A 27,628-nucleotide genomic window follows, 5' to 3' on the forward strand; every position below is an offset into this window, starting at 1 on the left:
TGTAAAAAATTTGTTTGAATCACTACTGTTATTTTTGTGAGGTATTTTTTGTTTTGCTTTTGTTTTTGTAAATCTGGAGACTTGGTTTGATCCACCAACCAGTTTAATTAGGCCTTAAGACATGAAATAACAAATAAGAATTGTAAATAACACATTTTCAAATAAATACATACAAGTATACCCCATAGGGCTCCCAGAACACCAGACTGGTAGCAATTTTATCTATCGTAACAGTGGCACAGAACACTTTCTGTCACACGCAAGGAAAGTAATCTGTAAAACGATGTCATTCAAAAGCAGTTTCAAAACACCTCAATGATCTGCAAGGCAGCCCCAGAGGTATTACACTTACAAAGGACAGCTGTGAAATGAAAAAAATCACAATAACAGAAGCACAACAAGAATAAAAAAAAAATTACGTATATTTTTATAATCTGCTGCCTTTCTGGGCAATTGCTACTTAAATATACACTGTCATAAATTACATGACTGCCAGATGCCAGCGTCTACGGCAATGTTAGTAACATTCTGCTTAAACATTTGCCTGTTCTCAGAAGCACTTCCTCTTTGTACCTGACATATTCATCAACTTACTATCTTTCCCACCTCCCTCCCCCTCAAATATGCAGAAATACTGGAGAACTATCAACACTTTTGATGGCTTTTACTGCATCTTACTGAAATGACAATATTTTTGAATGGCTCAAATGCTACTTTGATTTGTTTGAATGTATGTTATTGTTGACTCTCTTCCACCTCTGCTATAGTGATCAATGCTCATCTATTTTACAGGTCTCCAACAGCACTTTCCTGTATAATTACAAATACATTCAAAATAATATCTTTGCTTGCTTACACTATATAAATGAAATTCTCTGTCACATACATAATGAAGTGCACACAGTTGTCACTGCCTGAGATGCTTCCATTATAAGCTCAGCAAAGCAGCAGGAACGTTGCCGCAGTTGTAATATCAGCTCAGTAATCACCACTACCATTTGGAGTGAGAAGTTTGGTATTCTGGGAAAAAAACAAATTAGATTTCTATAAAGTAATTCATATATTTCATTATGATTTTATTATTTATGATCACTTTTAATAATTTCCTCACCTAACTTCCAACCAACAATTTTATTCTGTTTAAGCAATGATCACAGAATCATAGAATGCTCTGATTGGAAGGGACCTCAAAGATCACCTAGTTCCAACCCCCTTGCCATGGGCAGGGACACCTCCCACTGGACCAGGTTGCTCGGAACCCCATCCAACCTCGCCTTGAAGAGGTGGACATGAACCTCTATGAACCTGAAGATATGTCAGACCATTGAAACACAGATGAGGATTTTTCCAAGCTGCAGTCAACTGCATCATTTCCTCCTCTGCAAAGCTCACTTGTGCAGCACCTCTTACCAGAGTCTGAGACAGAAACAAAAAATACCAGACAGGGCACTAAAGACTCCACAAATTAGAGACTAACTTACTCTTCCAATTATGAATTAAGCAATGTGAAAGACTGTTTATAAAGAATTTTCCACAAAATCTGAAAAAAAATTTCTGATGAAGAAATGGTTGTTCAAACACAGCTCAGTCTACTGTATCAGCTATGGGATGTCAGTCATCTAAGACCCGTAATCTGGAAGATGTCATGAGGAGAGTAAGAAGAGAGAAGGTCATACTCTTCCAATCCGCTTGCAATATAAGAAATGCAGAAAATGAAATGGCAGGGCTTTAGGCTAAGCTGGAAAAGGAGGAGTTGAAACAGTCTAGCAGCAATCTGTAAAATCAAGTCTTGGTGCTCTGCGGCTTCACATTTATATTCATAACCTGAAGTAAACTAAATCATCATTGATAACAATTACAGCTTCAACAGAGATGGGAGAAATGGAAAATCCTGAACTGCCTAGGTAAAACAACCCGAACTTCTTGATAAGATCAATACAAGCAAATAGCAGCTTTGGAATATAAAGAAACACAAAGTCTTACACGCAAGACACAAAAATGCGGACAGTATACTCAGAATAACAACAAAATTTTATTTGGGAAGGAAGACTCAATAATGTGCCACAAAAAACCAGCTGAACATAGGTACCTTACACAACAGTAGTCAAAACCTAAAAAGCTTACTGTAGAACAAGAGCACTCCAGGAACTAGAATTATTTTGCTTTCAAATAGGAAGTTACAGCGAAACACAAAGGACACTTAATGAAAAACACAATGTAGCAACAGCAGAATCAATGTTTATCTACACTTAAAAAACCCCAAAAACCAACCCAGACTTCAATTCACCTGAGGGATAACTGAGACAAATAGTCAAGGACTATGCTTGTCCCCTTCATTAATTTGTTTCAATCAAAAGTCAGTCTTTTCAAGAAGACACGCTTTAGTTCAAACGAGAAAGAACTCGGAAAATCTTAATGTCATGCGATAGGCAGAAGGTCACACTTAATGATCACAGTTGTCCCTTCTGACCTATTGATCGATGAATGAATGTTACATTAACATCTTTGAAGCCTGCATTTTATTTATTAATACTGCGAGGATTCTGCATGAAATAAAACTAAAGCAATGTGTCATAGTATGGCATTTGACTTGAAAAGGACAAAGCAGGAAACCCAACTATCATTACTTTGTCACATACACAAATGCTTAAAACTGCAGCTACAAAATATTTTAATTACTTTTTCTGCTTAAGTCATTGAGTCCCAAATGATTTATCGTTCTTTGAATCCTAAAAGAAATATCTGTATTTAAGATACACTCCCATTAACCACCAAAGGAGAATCTGAAGATCATCGGTATTTGTCACTGGTGAAAACAGAAAATTTGGCAAAGCACAATCCAAAAGAGATCTGAGACTTTGTGAGCAATGTGTAAGTTTCACTTCTCTTTGCGTTAGTACTAGAAATAATGATAATTTTTATGGTACATTTTTTAGTTTCAAGATTAATACAGCTTATAAAAGAAGTTCAATATTACTCCCTGATGTATTACTATTCTGCCAGTGTACAGCTGCCAACAGTAGTTAAATCTGATTAAAGCCCCCTGCTGAGTTAATCAATCTGATAATGTCAGACATTATTAAGGAAGCATACATGATACGGTCACACTGTCTATTATCAGTGGCATGTACACCACTGTCTTTGTCTTCACAGAGCACTGAAGCTACTTAAAACAGATAAGCATAAAAAGGATAAAAGGAATTATAAACTTTCAGTCTCAAGCATTTTTATGCTAATTCCTGCTAAAATATAGCTATTTAATACAGGATACCTTTATTTATTTTAGGGGTTTGGGGAATAACCAAAAAAATGAATATTTTAGAGCAATGAAGTGCAGCTTAAGAACACTTTACGTCATTCTGAACAATGCAAACACATTTCTAAGTCAGTCTTTTTGTATTAGAGTAAACTCATTTTATAGAATTTGTTATCTCAGTTTGAGCTATATTCACGCACAAAAACCACAGGTCTTCCAAACACTACAAACTACTCGACCTACTCAGAAGTCAGCAGACATTACTTCAATGCTGTCATTACACTAATACACCCTAATGCTGAAATCATTTGCGTTTCAAAGGGAGCTGCTTCTTTTCTGTTTACATTATATTAAGAAGAAAAGTCATCTCTATTTACATTGAGCTGCATTTGGTCTTTGGATGTCAGCACTATCAGCAAAAGTATCTATCATTAGCTCTAATGCTAATCAGCCCCTCAACAGATGAAGGTGTAACATCTAACCCAGCACAGTCCCTTTGCAAAGCACGTGAAACACTGCAGAGGACAGAAGGACACCCCGTGTTGTTTCAGAATGACACACAGCACACATGCAGGGGCCTGGGGGAAAATAAGGGCAAAAGAAAGGTGACCAATGAAACACAAATCGCAGCTCTAAGGAATCAGTAACTATAGGTAGCATAAAAGATAGATTGAGATGAACTCCTCTCCTAGGACTGGTGGAAAAGCAATTCCTGTAGTGGCTTAGGATCCAACAAAAGTTGGAGGGTGACCCCAATTCTACCTAAAGACGATTTCCTAGGTACCCAGTGCCAGAGTCCCAGATAAATACATGTAATGAAATCTATTTGACTGTTCCTGATTTGGTTCAGCACTGTAAGATCAGTTACATACTGCTATCTCTTTTATTGACATCCCCTATCAATCTAATGTTCATTCCAGAATGAAAGAATCAGTTGCTTGCAGGACACCTACACCCGAGAATCATAAATGTAGGCCAGATCTACATCTTCTAGCCAAGAAACAGACTGCTTAAATTGTTGTTTGGTGGGGTTTATTTTTATGTGGTTTTTTTTTTTTTTTTTTTTTTTTTTTTTTTTTTTTTTTTTGTTTGGGGGGCAGGGAACGGACAGACACAGACTATTACATCACAAATGTGAAGACCAAGTATATATAGTTTTGAAGAAGTTCTACATAGTATCTTTCTACCCCTCTAGAAGGAGAAATTCTTTAAACTGTTATCTAATGTATATGCAGTAGTATTCATATTTGGTCAATCCAGGTTCCCCAAAATTTAAAGCAATAGCTTGTCTAGGAACAAGCTCTCAGTTTTGATCCAGGGATCATAGTATCTGCAAACCAGTCTGAAACATATCCACATGTTTATAAATAAACAGGCGCTTCCCATAACTACAAATCACAAAAACAGAGTTCAGCAGCATAATGTTTCTTTTTCCACTACCTTTTCTTTTACAAGGTTTTTGTGTCCCATGTTTGTTTCCTAATATTTAGCAGAACTTTAATTGCAGTATTTTTTCCCCTTCTTTCACTTAATAACTAAAGAGAAAAAACCCAAAATGCTGCTTAACTGATAGATAAACTCTAGTTCAAGAACTGAGATGAAACAGGTATTTCCAGTTACAAGTGTCAGAGAAAGGCTAAAGCATAAGATTTTTCAAAGACTGCAACTTATGTTCAATCAAGGACATCCAATGCTTTACACACTGTATTTTAAAAGAAAGGGCAGATTTAGCCAAAGTTAGTTCTTTGAAGAATAGTAACAATGTTTTCAAAACTTGCTACAATTTTAAAAGAAACAGAAGCGAACCAGGTTTTTAGTGTTCCAGAGAATCCTAATTTTCTCTTTCTCCCCTGCCCTCACAACCCCCAAAACCCCCAAACCGGAAATCAACTGGTAAAAACAGGAAGCAAAAGGACAGTGCCAGTAAGCAACAGTTTATTATGGGTTTGTGCCTCAGGGCTGAGTTCCCATGGGGATTCTCTAATGCCTAATATGAGTTGTATTTGCATATTAATATTCCCACAGGGCAAAAGAATCTTCTTTATTAGTCATCTGATTTTTCAGAAACTTCCTATGAATTCAGTGTCTCTGAAATCTCTTTCCTTCTGTCAGCCTTAGCTGAAATTCGGCCACTGAGGGTAGGGGACAGTACTGAGAAGGAAGAAGCAGCAGACAGGATTGACAGGCATACACAGGCAAACTGCATGTGACAAGCTGCACGTCACAAGAACACTCACCTAAAACCACAGCATCTGAGCAAGACAATAAAAATACACACTCTACACAGACCAAAAGTAGGTAAAGAAATCTGGAATTGAGAAGACTCCTAAGTTTAACACCAGTAAAATTGTCCCACTCACAAGAGAGAGACTTAAATAGCAAGCATAATCTGAAATTCCAATTTCCTTAATAATAATAAGCACCTTGCTCTCTCTTCTTCCTTCTCCAGAATGCACCAGCCACTATGATATAATACAGTTTCATTTTGATTCTCTGTTCTACTTTTAAATGTGGTCTATGCTAACGTCACACAGCTGTATGACTTGGAAGGTGAATATTAATTCAACATACCTGACAGCTAAGCTACCAACAACTGCAGGTTTGCACATATGCTCAGACACAGGGGAAGTATGCTATTAATTCCACTCAAGCTTTTAGGAAAGTATGGGAATTGTGACAGAGGGCACTTTTATCTCCTTGGCTACAGCATAGTAAAGGGTATGTCATTTATCTGTTGATCCAGAAAGATACTGCACTGTCTTGTCAAAAAGATAGCCGAAGAACTTACAGAGAGATCACAGTTCTGCAGGAATTAATATCCTCCCATCCTCGTTGACCAAAGAAATCTTGAATCTTGCCTGAATCAGGCACTTCACTGACAGTCAACTGCTTTACCAGAAACCAGCCCCGAGACTACAGCCCCTCACAAAAGCACACCTTTTCTTAAAATTATTGCCTGCATATACAGCTCTATCAGATCTCTGAAGGCTGAAGTTCAAAGACAAACTCCATACCACCGAAAGAATGCCAGTCAGCTCACTGTCCTCCCACAGCACCTGGTATTTGGCAGCCTGAGGCACATAGCAAGACAGAAAGTACCATGAAAATTGTCTGCTCTAGTTCTTTCCAAAACAGCAGATCCCTTAATATTGGAGGTACTTCCAAAACTCAGTTCCTTCCTAATATTAAATGCGTCCCTAAATAGGAACTTCTGCCTATCCAAAGGAAGTCGAGAAGTGTGTTTTGACCCTTTGTGTTGCTTGTGAGCTTATTCACTGGAGAAACTGTTGGAAGAAATTGGCTCTCTTGTTTTCCAGATGATCTGTTGAATATGTGATGAAAGGGAACATGTTGCCCCCTGGCCACTGGCACACGAAAGGAATGGCTGCAAGGATTACAAGTGGGCTCTGGGCCATATGGTGTGTAGGCTTATTGTAGGAATTTAGCATCTTTTAGACTCCTACTTTCCTGTCAAAGTGGTTGAAATTAGCCACTGAGCTTCCTCTCTGAAGACTTCGGAAGCAACATGGTGATTGTATAATTTTTTCCATTGAAAAAATCTAATTAAAAAATTATATTAAAATAACATAAAAGCTATATATCTGCTCATCATAAAGAAAAGAAGAAGTAATTATAGGAGGTGCTTTCACAAACTGGGATATTTATTGGAAGCTGTAGCTTCCAATAAATGAGCTTAGCATTACAGAAATGAGCATATATTACAGCATGCAAGCTTACTGTTATGAAGGTTTAAAATAGAGTTCAGAAGCTAAGCCAGTTTAAGCCACATAGTAGTACTCCATTATCCTTCCAGAGAATGGTACAGAGTACATATGACTGCCATACAAAAACATAATCTTATTTGCTATTTAGCTATTTCTAGAAACCCGATATTATATTAGGATGTCTGCAAATATTACAAATGCTGTTTTGTGAGTGAAACAATACATCAAGTAAAATAATATAGTACTGCAGTCTATACCTGATGAAAGGCTTCCAGCCTCCAGACAGTTGTATCAGAAATGAATTTATTTTAAATGTATAATGTATAATTTAAATGTATAATATGTTCATGTTTTATTGATACTCAGTCTGGAGAGGATATAAATTGTCAATCGGGATTGTAGACAAAACTGAATGAGCATAGACAGGTGTGGAGGGGGGCATTAAACAGGGCACAGCTCCTTATCCACTGATGCAAACAGCACATGCTTGGCATTTCATTTCAGTTGAAAAAGTTTCATGTAGCAATCAACAATATTATCTATCCATCTGTACTAGTGTTCTGAATTCTTTAATGGACCTTCAATTGTCTACCAAAATACCTTCCCACACTGTTCCCCATCAAAAGGTGGAGTTCAGCTCCACAGACCCTAAAATCAAGCTTGTTTTGGCTTTAACAGGGGTTTTGCAATATGCCCTACTATTCTGCATCCCTAACGGTGAAGGGAGGTAATCAAGCCATCTATTCATTCAGACTACAAAAAGGTATATACTGGCTGTGCACTAACTTTCTGGCCTCTGCTGGAACATACACAGGCACAAGTTTAAAGCTATGAACAGGAGTAATTTCTGGAGCATGCTATGGCCTTATACAATCATTTGAGGCCAACTTGGCAACTGAAGGTTTCTTGATTAATGTATGATGTGTAACAACTGCAGCATGTATGCTCTTGTTGCAGGCAGCTTATAGATACCAGGCATAAAGATTACTCTCCTTTGAAAAGAGTTTGGCCAAATGAAAAAAAAAAAAAAACCACCAACCATAACACCAACCACAAAACAAACAAACCCCCCCCCCCCCCACAAACCTAACAAAGAAGAGAAAACAACAAAGAAAACCAAACCATCCCAAAAATAAACACACAAAAGTAGAGGCATACATCAACATGAGGGACAGCACAGAGCAATTGACAGCCATTGTATTATTCCCTATTATCGATGCTTGGGAGATGCTCAGAAGAAAATGTCATACAGTGGGAAGGAAAGTGGACAGCAGTTTAATATCAAGCACACAGGTAGCTTAATTATACCAGGGAAGACCACATGATGTCCAGACTTACAAGCACCAAAGCAGCAGACTTGACTTGACATCTGTGTGGTATCACAGAGAGCGTTTGAGGGGAACAGGTGCCCACAGCTCCTAAGAGTATTGACAGTGGAGGAAGGGCTGGGAGAGATCAAGGGGCAGGTTTTATGAGTTAGGCTAAAAGTGCCAATCTGCATGCTCTGGAGTGTTCCTAGCACTATTCCCTGGGCTACTGATAAGATCACAGTGAAGAAACTGGTGTAGGGAAGAGCTCAAATGTATTTTGAGAGGAATAACTTCTGGACTGAATAGAGTTCATACTGGTACAGGAGTCATGGGGGAAGGGAGCAAGGGGGATAATCAATCCATGTGCAACCTTTTGAGATATGGAAGAAGCCACACTTGCCACTCCATGTGCTCGTGCAGCGTCTCTCTTTTATTTCATGTGGAAAAAACCCTAAAAGAATGTTAGGATTCTTCTATAGACTATGATCAAATGCTAAAAGTAGTAATAATATAATCTTTCTCAAAGAAAAGAAGGTTTGTTCGATTTGCAATTACATTCTATTATCACTGACTGATCTGTTTTAGGTTAGGGGAAAGGCTGGTATGGCAGAGATAATATTTACCACGTTCCAACCATACTCAAGGGCTTGGTGAACCCGGAAACAAAAGTGATAAAGAAAAACAGAAATCTGCAAGGAAGAACAAGTAAGAAATACGGTGCATAGAAATGGTCTGTTCCTCTCCTTAGACACATTTAAATACAGAAACATACAACATTTTGATTACTGGACATACAGAAAGGTATGTCAGGAATCAAGTACAATCAATCCGAATTCCTCTTAGGACTGAAGATGACTAAAGAGTGAAAAAGATTCTAAGATGTTGAGGCATGAACTACAACTGAGGCAAAAAAGAGATAAAGAAAAAAAACCAAAACAGGCAGTTAGGCAGAATCAGCCAAAGACAGTTGTCCTTATGTCAAGCATAGACACAGAGAAGAACAAATTTTACTAGAATACCTTAATTTATTGACCATGGCTTCTTACTACAAAGCATTCATCAAAATTATCAGAGTCAAATAAGCCTTTTCTCACCACAGGAAATGATAAATAGCTTGATTTTGCAATGGTAAGTACAAATGTAATTTTCTTTTAAAGCTGAACTACAAGAAAATTAGGCAATATGAAATTAAGTAATTAACAAGAGATTCTCACACTCTCCATTTCTACACTCTCCATGTAGTAAATAAATAAATAAATAAAATCAGGAATACTGACACTGGGGCTATGTAGCTAGCACTGGTTATTTCAGGCACACAAAGTTTAATAACTGCCTTCTGAGCATGTTTTTGGTCTGCACACAGTGAGAGGACAAATATGCTGAGTGATGGTCAATAGCTCAAATTCAATTTTAACCTGTGGTAAGAAGTGACAAGATTGATAGTAATGTGCCATCCATTCTCATCAGTCACACTTAGTCCTCAGACTTCTATTATTCACAAATCCTGCTATACAATCAAAGAGAGAGAACTACCGAATTATTTGTTAAAACTGACACCATAAATTACGCTCCCATATAAAAAGTTACCAAGCAGCCATTTAAAGAATTAGTGTGTACATTTTGGTAACTTTTGACCAGGTTAACAACCACTCTAGTTGGAAGTTCTTAGACATTTTATACCTGAGAAGTTAAACTTGAAAAAGCATCATTTATTGCTACTACAAAGTGAAGTCTTGTATTTCTAGCCCACAAAACCCTCCAATACTTCCTTTATCATCTTTTTTTTCTTCCCCTCCCCCATATCACCTTTTGACATAATCAGAAAAGCTTGCAGAGGCATAGCTAAAGCAACAGCCTTGGAGTAGTGTTTCCACGCTGGAAGGTCAGCAACAGTGACCAGCATCAATGCCAAGAGCCCCAGAAAATTAAATGGGGTACAGGTGCTATACCTTGGCAACCAGCTGGACTCAACACACCAAACTTCTGCTCTCTTGGTACAAGCAAGGCATGCAGTTGCCTTGTTCCTTTTCAGCACACGAAATCCCTTTTAATTTACACATGATTTTCATGGAATTTCTATCACCTTTTAACATTAAATGTTATTAAGTTCATGTTTTAGGAGACGTGAATAACTATATTATTGCTGTGCAGAAATTCCAAAATACTAACACAACACTGCATTCAGAAGAGTGGGTTACATTCCCAAAACATCCTGTCTAGACAATTATGCAAAACCATGGCCCACGGAGGTATTTCCTAGCATAACCTGGTGGCCCTTGCTCTGAGTCAAGACAGCTCAAACACAGCTATGAAAGTCACTCTTTCAATAGCACCCAGCAGTAAGTGGGGAAACCTGGAAGTAATCTGACAAATGATATATAATCCCTCATATATATGCCCAGCATGGAAAGGTGCCTAGATTCGCAGAGTTTCTGTTTGGGATGGTGTACAAGACAAAGACTGTACCTATAATAGTAAATTAAACATGCCAGGACTGTCTGCTGGCACTAAGGCCAGCTGGCTCAGAACAGCCTGTGTCCATACTCCCTTACCCTTCAAAGTATACAACTGTTGGACAGGAATCTCTTTCTTCTTTGCCTCCCTTCTCCTAAGGCACACTCAGAATTTGTTCAGGAGAATACCAGAGGATGATGTACAAAGCCTTTCCAGATGGTTCTAATAAGTTAGTAATATTAATAACTACAGTTCAAAAATGCGTTCTGGAGTTGATAACTTTGTCCATATAAACCTGAGTGACACGGCCAGAGGGCTCATGCCCCTTTGTAACAAGCAGGGGAAGAACACAAACAGATAAACAAAGGGAGGTAACTGAAGGGTCTAGGACAAACCATGAACCACCACAAGGGATGGACATCTTGTTACCAAAAATATTAAATCGCTAGTTTTCATAGTATTTAGGAAGAAAGAACGGAAGCTATCAGAGCAAGAAAGATGCTCTCAGCTTCAGGTACCCAAAATATTTTTTGTTTGTCTCAATGCTATTGCTATTTTAGGTAACTACCATTACAAGGAGTACTTTTCCCAAATTCTGCTGCAAACAATCTACAGACTAAATGCAACTACAATTCAGTGGTTGATCTAGATACAAATTCTTGCCACTTATAACCCAGTGAAGTCCCCATGAATACACTCAGTTTTCTCCCTAATTTCAACATTTATCCAGATTACTTGGTTAATATAGTCTCTTTTAGTTTCTGCGGTATGAAAAGGCCGCTGCTGCGTCACATGCTCTATTACTGGCATTTTTAATGACTAACAGGTTCACCAACCACAAGGTATAAATAAAGTTTTTTGCTTAAACATATGACTACTTACAACATGAGTGTTTATACAAGAACAAACTGGCAGCAGAGGTGCTCTTGTTAAATTTATCCTCTGGATCGGTTACTTCAAATTGGATAGCAATTTAAAAGCTATTTTCAAAAGCTTTTTCAGGACTATTTATTTCTTACATGAGGAATCATGTGGCTGTTTAGGAAAGAAAGTATCTCTTTTAAACTGTACTTGGATCCTCAGCAACAGGACATCTCTCTCCTACTGCTACCCTTACCTAAAACAATGTTGAAGTTTCTCTGCCTGCTCTCACTAAACTGTAATTAAATAATAAAATTTTACTTTAATAATAAAATTACTGCAGCAAGCCACTCAAGTGAAAGTCAGAAGCATTAACTCTTAAGGCTTCAATTTAAGAGAACCAAGGCTTCACAGTATGGAAGGGACCAAACTGTCCACAAATGAAATTAAAATGGTTTATAAAATTAACGGACAGCAAGAAACAACTGGGTTTTTTTTACATATACATTTGATCAAATTGAAGGAAGAAAAACCAAAACCCACCAAAACTATGCAAAAACTGTATTCCAGATTGATCAATATACTCAAGCTTAATGCATAGACCTTCAAAGAGTCTCTTTGAGATCTCAGGTTAGGTTTTGGTTTGGGTTTTTTTAAAAACAAAAATTTTAAACAGAAGAAACATTGTTTAAAAGAACCCAAGTTCATAATTTTTTAAACTTTATTCTTAAACTTTGTAAACTTTTAAAGAAATTTCAACACCAAATGACATGTATATGATATTAACCCACATGCACTTATTTGACAGACTTTCAGATTATTCGTCAAGAAAAAAATCACCACATAAATATTTTTTTAATGTGGTCTATATGCTGAACTAATGTCTCCCAACCTTTTATCTATACATCCCTCAGATAATTTCTTCTTTGGTGAAAGATGCTTCTATTTTCCATCTCAGGAAAGCCACTCTGGCCTCTTAAGAATCATCTTCTGAAACTCAGTACAGTGGCCTGTGACATGACTGCAATGAGCCAATACAGGTCCAGACTTTTTATTTGTGCGTTCAATGCTAGTTCTTTATATAACCTACACAGTGCTCAGTGTGTCATCAGCAAGGCCTTTTTTTGAAAACTGAATACCACTGCAAGGCAATTAAAGTTTAAGTGTATAATTTACTCCCTTTCTGTTGATCTATTTAGTTACTGCTTTTAGAAGAAAATGAAAGGACCAGAATGCTTACTGCTCTGATATAAAAGAATATTTTGAGTAGTAAGTGCGGGGGTTATTTAAACTATTTACTACCATTCTGGCATGCCAGGGAAAGAGCGCTAGTGCAGACAGGGATCCTCCTTCATGCAGACCAGGAGTCACACCACTGCTAACAACAGAGGGTTGGGAATTCTGCAGGATGGCTCTCAGGTTAAGTGTTGATCGATCTCTTCCTGTACTTGGCATTGGATGTGTCTGAGTATGTGAAACAGGTTATATGTTTTGGGGGGATTTCAGCTGCATCTATTTAGAAAGTCTTAAGGTGCTGGCTGGCTCAGTTTTTATTCAAAAGGAAAGGCGATAAATCCAAAGGAGTCCAGTAGCTTCCACCAAGTGTGTAAAAAAACCCCAATTAAATTGTTCAGTATAAAAAAAAGAGTTCTTCAAGACTGTATATACACTTCAGTAAAACAAGCAAGTGGAAGCACTTAACAGTATTAAACTTCGCTGTTATGAAAAGACAACAGTCAGCCAATTTCATTTATTCATAGTCTAAATATAAAACAGTGCAATCCAGGTGATAAAAATAGTTGCATGCTGCTCAAATGAAGTGGTTCTGTAAAATTTTCAATCAAAGATTTAATTAGTGAATTTAAATGTCAGGCCAAAAATTAAGTCATTTCAAAAAGGGCAAAAGTTGTGCACATCCCCTCCATGGCTTCTCTAAGTTCAAGCTCCAGTTTCAATCAGTTACCTGCAAACACAAGCCATATTCTGCTCTAACAAGAAACACTGTACCTGGTTTATTAAGGTATAACAAAAGCAAAATTTGCAATGAACATGTTTATATATTACATACAGGCAAACTCGCAGGATGTGAGCCAACCACCACACACTGTCTGTTTTTAAACTGCATCTCACCTTCATTGTTTCAGAGCACAAGAAGGATAGAAACTGAAACTTAGGTTCTTTTAATGACCGACTCAAAAAAATGCTGGATTATTTATGCTTTTCAACAAGAAAAAAAACAAACCCAACCTCAAAATAACAAACAAAATACATTTTAATTATCACAGAATTCCAGAACCAGCAGAGGTTGGCAAGGTTCTCTAGAGGACATCTTCCCCAAACCCCCAGCTCAAGTAGGGCCACCTCCAGTCAGTTGCCCCGGACTGTGTCTGTGTTTGAGTAACTCTGAGGACAGAGATTCCACAACCTCCCTGGGAAAGCTGTGCCAGTGCTTGGTCAACCTCACAGTGATAAAAGTGTTTTCTGATGTTCAGACAGAGCCTCCTGTGTTTCACTTTGTGCTTGTTGCTTCTTGCCCTGTCATTGGGCACATCTGAAAAAAGCCTTCACCTTACACCTTCTCAGTACTTATACTTCACTTGTGTAAGATCTCCCTGAATTTTCTCCTCTCTACAGAATTTCATTTTACAGAAGCTGTACAGCAGATGCCATCAGAAATGATGCTGTACAACATATGTTTATCTTGCCTCCAAAAATATCTTTTGGGTTAAGGTAAGTTTCCTGTCCAATAAAATCATTGAAACCAAAAAATTTGAAGAGGTAAAGAAGTTAGCTACAATTAGTTGACATTTCCCCAACACACTACTTAGGTTTTGGACTTTCTGGGATTTTTTCCTTCAGGAAGAACTAAGGAATAAAGAAGCAAAATGGACACCAGCTGAAGGCTTGCCTACATATAAACCTTCACTGTTGAAGAAAAACACATAATTTAAGACTACTTTTAGCTAAAACAGTCAAAAAGTTGAAAGAATACTTAGAAACAAGGTTTACATTGATTCAGTTTATACTCAATAGACTTAATATAATCCTAAATAAGACAGAAACTAAAGAATTAAAAAAAAAAAAAAATCTACCTGGACACATCTTAATTAAAATCAGTTTAAAACTAATTCAACCAATTCATCAACTTTTGTAGCCTGCATATTTAGAAAGAGCTGATGATTCAAGTCACTGTATCAGGGGTATGAAAGAACACGTAGCAGAAGCTGGAAGAGCATAACGCTTGCAAGCCAACTGTTTTGCTAAAGGGTGAGTGAAATAGGCAAAATTAATCTGTAAATTCAGCAGAAATTTTAGGGCTGAATGGCATTTACTCTTGGGAAATGGATACTACAACACATATAAGCAGCATGTTTACCTTTTTCTATTTAATAGACAAGCATTTTTTTTGGTTTTTTTGTTTAATTTTTTGTTTTAAAACTTGCTTCCAACAAATTCAGCAAAGATTGAAAAGCAGTAACAGCAACTACTATGCAATTGAGTCTTCTCCCCATTACTTATCACACTGCACTGCTATTTCCAATTCCATTTCGTGTCAATCGATACACTGCCAGAAAGAATGCCTATTTTGTAGCCTTTGTAACTGCTACAATATAAATGCTGAAGTTACTTATCTATATTTTTGATAATCATCTGATTAAACATTTTATTGTTCAAAATCAATTGTCTTTCTGCCAGACATTTTTTCCCCTTTTCATATTTGCATTAAGCAAGCTCTAATCAGTTTGGCAGTTTGTACAACGTAGCATTCACCACACTTCTACAACACATCCATTTATTCCAGAAAAAAACGCCTTTCCTCTATTTTTTTCTTAGTAACTCAGTGTAAATGGCTACTAAAATCTGACATTATCAGTGCCCCTTATGATAAGAAAAATGAAAGCATATCCTGAAGTAAATTAATAACCCAGCTAGACGGCTTCTGTAGTTGGACAGTCTCACATCGCTGTGCTACTTACTAATCATCTCCGCGTGTTTTCTCTTTGAAACATTTCTTCTATCGCTGAGCTATAACAAACAAACCATGTATGATTATGCCACTGCACTAACAATTACGAGTTGGCCCTTTTCCATTTTGCTTGTTAAAATCTGCATTAGTCATGTGGAAAGCTACTAAGCCATACAGAATCTAAAAATGTTACAGGAACGTATGGAAGCGTTTAGGACCGAAAACAAGGCATTTAAGCACTTATATGTTTCTTAGCCACAGGACTATAATGCATATGAAATAACAGACTTAACAAACAAGTGGTCTCTTGCCAGTTAAGTACTAAACTGCCCTTCTACAAAGAAATAATATCCAAACACCTTAGCCAGGAATTTATGAATTGTCATGGAAAAAATCATTCCCTTGACATAAACCACTAATGCAAGTTTATTTTTACTTCTTCAAGTCTTAAAAGTAACAATTCTATCATTTTGCTGTGCTTTGTACAAATTTTTGGCATATTTATAATATAGTCTGTCTAGTAGAGTTACATCAGTTACTAATTTAGTCCAGAAATTGCATCAAATTAACATCCTAAATAATTTTTAAAAACCCAAACAAATGGAACCCACCCACTTCACTGGAATATTAGCAACAAACAAATCACTAAACATAGATTGGATGTTTTCATGTGAATCAGGAAAAAGTCAGTTTGACAGTGCAGGAAAGAACAGCAATGTGAGTATAAAGATGTTTACTGCTGTACCAAAATTAACTAAAAGTTCTCAAGGCTATGAGACACTTTCAACCAGTAATTTTCAAATAGCACAGGAGGTAAAAACAAATCCTATCGGGGGGGTAGCAGGTGGAATGAAGGGCATGCATTCTATGCAATTAAAATCTTTGAAATCCACAGTAAAATCTTAATCTTGAAGACTCTAGGATGAAAGGGGTTATGTAAATTGAACAAAGTCAGTCCCAGATTTTGGGACAGGCCCATTGTTTTCTGGGATATAGAACTGCATTGTTGCACACAGCTGACCATCTCCCTTAAAAAGCCATGCAGCTACCAGGAATACAAACAAATCCAACCTTCTAATTTATAGCAATATTTGCATGTTTCTGCACTCTTTCTTTGGGTGCTGAGCTGCTTACAATTCCCCAAGCCCAGAGGTAAAAAATTAAAGTTATCTTTAAAACCACCATGAGATACATGGCGCACCGAACAACCGTAGGAATTCGGAAGTCCTGGTACAGACTGCAAACCCCTCAGGTGTGCCGATAAGGTCAGGTCAGAGTGCAAAAGGAGTCACATACAAGGTAACACTACAACTGCTACAAGTAACCAGCAACATAAAAGAATTAGGATGTGTTGACAAGAGGAACTCTAGTTTAAAGTATTTCCCTTCAGCACTGGGGGAGGAGGAACCCAGTCCTGGTAAGTTCTGTAAATACTCAGCATGTTTTTACTACAGTGTCCATTAGTGGTATTTATACACAGCGATGACCTCATGCTTTAGCACAATGAATAAACATGAGAGGGAAAAAAAAATAAAGTATTTTGGTTGTGTATTTATCGGCGTTTGGGCTCATTTAAATACTACTTGAATAACAATTATCTTTCTTAGCTGAGCACAGCATCAGGTTGGCAGACTGTGCTTCACTTCTTCTCAAAGTGACAATTAACCTTGATATCAGTCTGTAAAGTGCTCTGTACTGAGAGCAGAATAAAATTATCATTATCATATAAATCATAAAGATTCTGAAACTGAGATAGCTGTCATCCCTCAGCTGCTTGTATTCAGTAAGGAGCAAGCAGGTTGTTGTAGAACATCTTCAGAATGCGTCGCCCTACAGCCACCACATTGTGGGCTTTTGAGGCTGCATTTGTAGCTACCTGAAAACTTAAGCCCCACATGTATGCCAAAAGACTCACAGTTAATATACATTATTAATTAAATATCACTCAGGGAGTTTTGTGATGCAGAAGGCCATTATACTCGAATCATGAATTTAAATCTGATTTACACTACAGTAATTCCAGACACAAATGAGATTTTCAAGTTGATTATGTGATGCCTATCAGCTAGACAGTATCCCATATCAATGATACTTGTGATCACCTGACCTTATTCTTCCAAGACTACAGTTTACAAACAAACAAACAAACAAACAAAGTAACAACAAAAAACCCCCAAAATTAACTTGTTTAATGCTGGATCAAAATTCAAAACAGTCCTCTTGCATTGATGCTTAATCACCGTGTTGATAGACTGTCAAGAAATGTACTCAGACAACTAGAACTGTAGTAGTTGTGTCCACAACAGCTCCTTGAAATCCTATACAAAGTAAATACTTCTTCCCTTCTAGGCTGCCTGGACATGCAGGGAAGGAAGAAAATTGAGTCATCTTCTCTAAAAATTTCCCACCTTCAAACATGTAATGACAAGTGACGGCGAAAACGTTTACAGCCATTTTTGATATGACACTTCATTTTTGTAATGTGCACACTGTGTGTCAAAGTGTTTTACTGTTCTTGCTGCTACCAACAGGACATTGCTGTGAATAAGACATGGCAGTGAAGCAAGCCCTCTTTTAGAAATATTTTATAGACTGACAGGTCTTATTTTATGTGTAACAGAACACAAATAAACCAACAGCCAATTATGTGGAAGGGCACCTTGGTGTTGGGTTTTTACCCCCAAATAGAGCCAACTACTTTCTCTGAGCCAAACTATAGCAGATCTCACACAAGTACCTCAGGAAAGAGAGACAAAGAACTTGCTCTTTGTACCCGTGGCACAAAGTGACTCCAGGGATCATTTTTGGCAGGCAATGTGGCAGATTGTATGCAGGAGACACAAGAAGCCACAGTTGTGCTTCCGATCCAGCCAGCAATTTGAATTCTCTGAGAGGTGCAGTGCCAAGAAGTGCACTGCCACGAAGTATTTTGAATGAGCAAGCCCAAGTGTGTCCCATGATGCCTGCTGCAGAGAAATGAACATACTCCAATGTAACATGGAGCAAGGCTAATTTTTCTCCTGTAATCAAAAGCCAGACACTCTTCCAAGAAAGGTTCAGTCATAAATGCCCTGCTTTTCAAGCTATCCAATAAAGTCTGAAATAATGGGAAGATCCGTTTTCACACTAGTGACTCACTCAAAATTACTGTGGACCGCTCAAGCCCAGTTAACTCCAGCCAACAGCTTAACCTAGAACATTTAATGAATCCCATCCATGGTTACTTCATGCTGCTGCAAAATCTGTCACTGTGTTTACCATAGTGATTCTGAAACCAATATTCCTATTAATCCACCCTGGCTGCAAGCCCCAAATTTAGAAGTTGGGTTTTTTTTAATCCCTGGTTTGAAACCCTAAATGCCACAGCTATGAGCTTAGCAATCAATTATTTATATCAACAAATCTGAAACTGCACACTAGGTAGACATCTAATTTTTCAGTCCTAAACTTCTCTGAAAATTAAATGCGCTACATTCCAGCCATCTTCTCTGGAAGGGTTATAACATGCCTAATTTTGTGGGCAATACATATATGTATCCTGTTTATGCTATCTAAGATAGCAAATAATGAGACCGTAGAGAATTTTAAAATTCTCTGGATCACATTTATGGTAAAATGACCATACAGTTGACATCATATAGTTATCCCAAGCATACCTTCATTATCTTTAAAAAATATTTATCTATTTAGCTCAGAAGTATGAAATCCTAAATACTGCCTTCTTATGTGTAAATAGACTAATCATAAACCAGTGTAATAACACACTTAAAAATAAAAGCCACTTTGAAATTAAAACACCTTAAAGTGCAAAATCCAGTTTGTTACCATAGATTTTATACATTACCCACAGAATTATGATATATGCAGAAGATACTGCACTGCTGTCATAGAAAGAACAGAACCTCCTCTGACAATTTTAAAGTTATAATAGAAAGGATAAAAATCTCTATTAGATTTATGATGTGCGTCTTCAGTGATGTTTACCGCCAATACCTCCCAAATGAAAGTTAAATCAAACATCAGCTAATCTTGCAGAAGTAAAAAGCCCTCCTCCCCCAAAACCCAATGTGTACTGAAAATGAGGCAATCATTTTGAAAGAATGAAATTATTCACTACTTCTCCACTGAATAACAACCTTATTTTCTGATAAAGACATTTCACTATGAAGTCACTGCTGAATTTTATACAAAAAGACTGCCTACAGCAAGATAATCCAGAATAAATGACTTTAAAAGCTTTAAAATTCTATAGGAGGCTATAGGAAGCTCCAAATTCCATAAAAGTTACAGTAAGATATAAACAATTTTAAAACCCAATACAACAGTAACACCCAAACCAGAAAAAAACCTTTAGAAATTTAAGGTTTAAGTTGTCAGCTGTGTCGTTACTCCAAAAGTAATTGCTGTAACTGTGTACAGCTTATTCTTCAAATATAACTCAACCTACTAAATTGAACACAAACCCTTGTATTTCAGTCTTACTTACAGAATCACCATCTTGGCCTCCACAATATTTACAACATTAAAAGGCTACAAGTGTCATGAAAGCATATTATCACTCACCTATAGCCCTCTCTAGGCACAGTATGCATCTCAAATTAATAAAGGCCACATAAATATGGCTTTTGTGCCAACAGACAGTAAATTACATATTTGACTACATATTTCTCTCTAAAAAAACCCAGAATGTTAACATTAATCAGAGGAAACTTCAGATTCTGGCATACATTTGACTATCGCATAAAAGGTAATATTTAAAATACATAATGCCTTACCACACAAACACGAGCTGCCATATGTGAGGCACTGCTAAGCATGGTTTCTATTAAGCCAATACACAGTAACTGGCTTCTTTCCAAGCAACATGGAAGTATTTAAAAACCTTGTTTAATCCAATTCCACAGCCTTGAAACAAAAATAAATTAAACTGTTGCAAGAACTGTTAAAATGAAAAATTAAAGGCATGTAAATAAGTGGAAAAAAAATTGTCAGAGAAAATGAAAACAAAGATTATTTCAAGCAGATATCTTAATTGTAATTAGTAACATTCGGCATGTTTATGATATGATTCAAAGCTGCAGCCAATTAGATACCCCAAAAAGCTTGTAACAAAGCTGCAAATGTGTAACTACAGCATAAATAAGTTTTATTGCACACCAAGAAAACAGCACCCAGATCAATTTCATAGTTTGTTTCCAAAGTGCTGCAAAGCATGCTCTATTACTAGTTCATGACTTTTTAGTCCTGAACTGCAGCTTTTCTACCAGGAGATTTTGGAAAACAATTTCATTAAATTCAGTCTACTAATTGTTAATCTGTACACATTCCATATATATCAAGAGCAAAAGAAAAATTACAGCATTGCCTTAGACTGTCATGATTATCCCAAAAACCCCAAAACAGAACCAGCAACAACAAAAAGTCAACACAAACAAACAATACCCCCCACCAAAAAAAAAAAAAAAAAAAAAAAAAAAAAAAAAGTGCACTGAAAGTTAATAGCTGTTAAAAAGCTGCACAGTTGTGGTAATGCAACTGAGAAAGACTGATTTTTTTTTTTTTTTTAAAGTAGATTTCCAAGGAGAGGGGAAAACACTATTTTTTTTTTTTTTTTTTAAGGAGTAAGCAGTACACATTAGCATTCAGGAAATAACATGACTTTGTGAGATGCTCTTTTAAAGTTTTCTTTAAAAAGATCTAAGTATTACAGAGAGGAGCAGAATTCAAATTCTGCTCAAATGTGGTTTACTGAAGACAACAGTATTAGGCACTTAGGAGATTGTGCCATTTATTTAAGAAAACAAATACTTCATTATGCTGTCAGTCCCAACCAACAGACAAAATATCTTCCATTCCCTCATTTATTCAATAATGAGTAAATTACTAAAGGGTAATGAGCTGCTAATAAAAGTGTGTTTTTTACATGATTATCATGAAATGGCAGCGTCTGCTTGTTCAGTGCAATAGTACCTACTATGGTCACACTTTCAAATAATTCTCCTCTATCAACTTTCTGTAAAGAAATTGATCCTTACATAGCTTTCATACTAGACATTAGTATACATTTAGGGAAAAAAAAAAAAAAGGAGAAAAACCCCACAGAAATAGCTAAATACATATAAAAACCACACATTCAGGTATTTCTTTGCAAAGTCTCCTAGCAATGATGTAAAGTCTCAGTCAAGGTGGTTTTGTTTCCCTTGCTGGCAAGCAGTGATTGTTTATTTAACACACTTATTTTAGGGATTGTGGGGCGAGGTTTTTTTTTTTTTGTGTGTGTGTTTTATGAGGACTTTATTGAAGAGATTACAAAAATATGCATATAAAACATCAGTTTTATAATGTAAATCAAATTCTGGCTCATAAGAAAAACAAAAAGCAAAACAAGCAAAAAATCTCTCCTCCGAAACCAACACCTTTCTTTAGCTATTTAGGAGAAGGCAAAAGAAATGTGTATGAAAGTCAGCCTGAAAAATTCTGGAGGTGAAAGCATTGGGGATTGCTCTTGTACAGTGTAGGAGACTGACTTAAAAGACCAGCTGCAACTCAATATTAAACTGCTGGGAGAGAATTTCTCTGTTCAGAATTCCCCACACTAAAAGCATCAGTGTTTCATTTTACCCTTGTTACAGTTCTTCACACCACCTTCCCAAACTTAGAATTTAAGCTGGAGAGATTTAGTTATCTTCCACGCTAAGCACATTGCAAATATCAAGGAACCCTCCCACATCTATCACAGGCTGCTTTTTGAGCACTCTTCTGCCCTTTCCTGGTTCAAGGAACTTGCAATCATCATGACCTCTCCTTATGCCCCAAAATCATCTCCCTGCTTCAGCTGTGCCATAGGATGTGCTCTGACATCTCCCTGACCTTCCAAACCCGCACTCACACAGTGCTTGCTGAAGTACTCTCATTTTTCTCTAACACTAGTTTCTCTTTTCTCCTCCTCCTGGGAGAGAAGTCATCATTCAGAACCTGAGAGAACTGGCAGAAATCATGTGGCGGTACTGTTAAGCTGGGAGGTATTAATGGGTGTTGTCAGACAGTTCCTTACATTGTCATCACTGAGTGAAGTTGCCAGACCTAGCAGGCAGCCAGTGGCAGGTTCCCTTTGCAGCCTTTCTTTTTTTATTTCCTCTCCTGCCTTCATGAAAGTTGCTAACATTTCAAGCCACCAGTGGCCACCATACATCCTGAGGCTTTTGAGGGTTGCATGTAATCAATCCTAAAATCACCGCACAACCACAAACAATAATGCAATCAAGCAGATATTGAAAACTCAGTTAATTCAATGAAAAAAAAAAAAGTTCAGTGCTCTCTAATAATTATTCATAACAAACCTAGATTTTCAAAGATATCAGATCACTAAAAAAAATTTCAGAGGACCTTCCAAGTACACTGCATCTTGACACATGGAAGATCCATGAAAAGAAACATCTGTATTATTTTTGAAAAACAGATGCTTTGTAAACAATATGACATTGAAAGGTCACATTTACAGTGAAAATAAGCAGGTATTTTTTAAGAAATGTTTTAATATAGTTACATATTTCAGAGCTTAAAGCCCAAATTTTGGTTCTGCACTGTCTTAATAGAAAATAACTAAAGGAATGAAAAGTTTGCATATTAAAAAGTAACCTTACACTTTTCATCTAAGGTACTTCAAGGTACCAAGGTAATAAAATCTAAAAACCCCTCCAGTTAAAAAAACTGGCAATCTAATTCAAGTGATAAAATACAGTATGGTTACTATTATAAAATATAATCCCAGTTTGATTGTTAACTTGCATATCTCTGGGACATGCTTCTTGCTGTTTTTGAAGCAGAAAGTGACTCAAAAGTAAAAAGTAAAGCAGTTGCAGTACTCAAATTTTTCAACCACCCTTATCCTCAATTGTTGATACACCATGGATTTAAAACCAACAGGATTCTGCACCCTAGTATCAACCACTTCTATGCTTATCTTTTTGACTGAGTTTTGCTATTTGCTGTAAATTCTAAAGAGACCTTTGTAAATTCAAAGGTATATACAATGTTCTGTGCCACGTGTTCTCAAGAAGGTTATAGAGGACAAGCAGCAGATCAAAATAAGTCTATACAGGCAGAAGGTAAACTCCACGAGTTACACAATGGGAAGGGAGCCTGAATTCACAGGCTGGAAATGTTCATGAAGAAAAATGTTCAGAGAAAGCATTTCTTACCCCAGTTTTTCATCCTGCTCACACATTAGCATCGCATTCATCACAACCATGTGCCTGTGGCAACAGACTGATGCCTCCCTAAGTCAAACAATCAAAATCACTGAGCACAATTGCAGGGTAGATACTTGCTGTACCTGCTGCTCCAGGTCCCTCCACTTCTCTCCCTCTGCATTTTACAGCAAGGCTGACCATCTTCTCCCTCCCAGTCTTTCCCTGATACTGTGCTCCCATTTGTTTTCTGTTCCTGAAACTTGTGCCATCTCTTTAGCTTTAAAGTAGCACTAGGTAGGAGTTTTAAACAGGTGGCCCGGAGAATAGTAATTGAAATTGCTGGGATTCACATAATCCCATGGAGTGGTGAAGATCCTATCCTCAACACTTCAGGAAAAACAGAGTCAAAGCAGTATTATTTAACAGAAATGCTGGACTCCATACAGTCATTAATAACACAAGAGATATCCATGAGGCACACTGATCTCTTTCCCTGAGCCACACTGAAAATTTTGCCAATACACTTGGCTCTTCTCAACATTGTCCCAAAAAGAACTGTTTTAAGTATTATCAGTGTGATTAGTTTTCACAAGCAAAATACTTATCACAAGCAAAATGCTAGAATCACCTGTTGGTTGCTTATCAATTTTGCAGATAGTATAAAAAGCAAGGAGTTAACATAATGATTCCAAACAAATGGAAGAGATAAGACTACACGCAGGGTTTTAAACTGATTGTTCTGAAATGAGAGTCATTCTGTCCACTAAGCTGCACAGTCCTTTACAGTGTATTTCTGAGCCTCAAAAGCATTACCTATATTGCTAGAGGGTAAAAGAAATGAAATGTAAAAAACATAATAAATAATACAGAGAAAAATATAAATTAAAAAAATACACAGAAAAGAGAAGAATGGTGAAAAGTACCCTAGAGAACACCAGAAGAAAACATGAAGGAGAAGATAGGTAATATCAGCGACTTAACAGGAAAATTTTGAGCAGTTGCTCCAAGTGGTGTCCACAGAGAGCTGCTATTCACTTCATGCTGGCTCTCCTTGTTTCCAGCTGCTAAGCTCACATCGAAAGAAGCTAAAAATACATTAAATACTTTCAAAATATTATTTTCCCATGTAAGCAATTGGTATAAGCTGCCACAGAGATGTTGTTCTCTTGCCAGTGAGAAGGGAAATAGTATACAAGAAGTGGTATTCTATGAAATCTTTTGTCTTATACACAATGCAGCCAAAAATATGGAAAAGTTTGGAAAGGCATTATTTTAGCTACAATAATTTCCAAATATTCCCCTCTTTCAGCAAGCCAGTATAGGAAAATGACACTTAAATAGGAGGATCCTATCACCTGTGAGAAAAGCTATACTCTGCGCTACTCAGGAGCATAATATGAGAGCCATTTCTAGCAATCAAGCTTTGATATTTCAGTGAGGGGAAAAAAAAGACTGGAGTGGCAAATGTCTACAATTTAGGCATGTATCTCCTGACAAACTGAAATTTCACAATGCCGCAGATTTAAACATAAATGTACCTGCTTCGCATTCAGGACTGTCCTTGACAGTAAATTCAGCTCAATACAAAAGTAAAATGGGGGGAGGGATGGGACAACACATACTGAGAACCATCCAGCTCTTTCTGTTAAATGTGAAGTACAACAGGCTTTTTTATGACACGCCTTCCTCCAAAAATAGCAATGATTACACTGTTCAACTCCCACACCCCCCCTCCTCAGCTTGACTTTTTTACACGTAGAACATTATACATTTTCAGTCCTGAGGAAGGAGCTTAAGTTTGTGGAGCCAAAAGGACTCTCTCCATCGCCCAGTACCCAAACTACAGAAAAGAAACACCTAGGGAGGCAGGCAACTCTAATTTCTTATAGTATTAAATCTTCTTTTAAAGACAAAGTGACAGATTTTGTAAGAACTCTGAAACCCACAGCTTTCCAGAGTTTTGGAAAGACGCTGCAAGTCCCAGCAGTGATAATCTGCCAAGGCACATTTGTGAGCAAGACTTTTTTTGTCTTCCAGACAAACACAAAGATTATACAGTCTATTCCCTTCACAGGGTTGAGGCAAGGGAAACGTTAAGATCACAGCTGCTGCAGCAGTGGAAGCTGCAGCTGCCTTGGAGCTTGTAGGCTACCATGCGATTGCAGGATGCTACTGTGCTACACATCCTGTTCCATTTGGGGCTTTTTTCATGAACGGGAGAAACCTGAAGCTTTGGCTGGCTGTAGTTAATGAAAAGTCTTGCAAATCCTCTTGCAATATTCCACCTAAGTTCCAATTCAGCTCAATAGCCTTCCTACCAGAACTTCCTAAGTAGCTGCTTAAGATAGCTGTATTCTTGAATAATACTTCCTTCACACCTTCTATGACATTTAGTTTTCAGAATTATCACATCCCTATTGCCCAGTCACGATTTATCTTTTATATGAAAGAGTACACACTGTGAAGGCAAGATGGAATCACAACCATTTCAAGTAGCCTACATCTGGAATGAAATTATCTTTATGAAATATGGTTGGGCTTTTTACTAGAAAAAGCTAACATGTCTTTTAATGATGACCTAAATTTCACTAAAACCAGGAAAGGATGTATCGATCCTTTAGGGTAAGATATACCATACAATAGCTCAGCTTTCCTCATTATTCTGAAGAATCATGCCTGGCTGATGTATTTATTTTGTAATGTTTAACATAACAGAAAACAGATGAAGTTCAAAAATGAACTTCAGAAAAATGAAAGATGAAAACACTGTTTAGACTGTGTCAACGAAGCATAAAACTAAATGAAGTGATTCTGTATTGACTATAAAAACATATTTGCTAATAGTAAAGTTACTAATGGTTGTCTATCATGATCACAACATGAAGTAATTCTGCATCTTAAGAACTGTGTTAAAGCAGCAGACACATGAAGTTAGATGTAATTTTGTGATTTTGCAAAACAGCATCATGGAGTGTACTTTACTGCTATTTTATCATTAGTGTAAATAATTCAACAAACCCAGGAAACCTCCAGTTCACTTGTTTTTTTTTTTTAAATTGCAAGTCACCAAAGGGCTTTCTACCAAGACAGCCAATGCTTACTTTACACCTGCTAGCAAAAAAAAAAAAAAAAAAAAAAAAAAAAAATCAAATATAATAGTATCTTGTATACTGAAACAACTGCTTTGTCATAAAGAGAAGGCCTCAGAAAACTAGAAAAAATGACACCACTGTAAAAACCTGTAAGCCTTTTACTCTCAGTTCAAAGATTTAAGCATTCTTCTACAACAGACTGAAGTTTCATATTCATCTCAGCATATCAATCCACTAATAGGCATCAGTCATCAACACCGAAGTAAAATCTGCCACATGAAACAGCTTTGATGTGACTGAAGACACACACAGTCGTAAGCATGACAGAACAGCTTAGCTATTAAAATGTTTTATCTAGCAAAAAACCGTTTGTCCTAATTGACTGAAATACTCTTCAAATGCTATTATTGTGAGGCTACTTCACTAAGCAGCACTTTGGTACATAGGCACTTGACTTACATCTTGAGATCCAGCACAACCACATCAAATCTTGTTGGAATATTTTCTTACACACACTTTTGTCAAGAGACCAAAACAATAAAGCTGACTGTCATTTTTACTACCAGTTGCTTAGTTAATTCGATACTGAAACATACTGGGATTCATTACACAAGCTGCATGCAATCAGCCATTTCTATCAATCTTTCTTCTTAGTGCATTAACAGAATGAAACCGACTAACCACATCAGTTGAAATGGGTTGGCAGGACTAGGTGGAAGCTATTCTGCACTGAGCCCAACCTCTCACCACGAGAGGTGCAGTGGCAGAGAC

At 37.0% G+C, this 27,628-nt stretch overlaps 1 protein-coding gene across 3 annotated transcripts in view; it reads right to left on the reverse strand.

The window, feature by feature from the left end:
- LOC104689060 (ubiquitin-conjugating enzyme E2 E2) overlaps nucleotides 1-27,628 on the reverse strand; it is a 205,035-nt gene that overhangs the window by 162,639 nt on the left and 14,768 nt on the right. The gene's annotated exons all lie outside the window — the stretch shown is intronic.

Source organism: Corvus cornix, chromosome 2, assembly GCF_000738735.6.
Source record: "Corvus cornix cornix isolate S_Up_H32 chromosome 2, ASM73873v5, whole genome shotgun sequence".
Classification (NCBI taxonomy): Eukaryota; Metazoa; Chordata; class Aves; order Passeriformes; family Corvidae; genus Corvus; species Corvus cornix.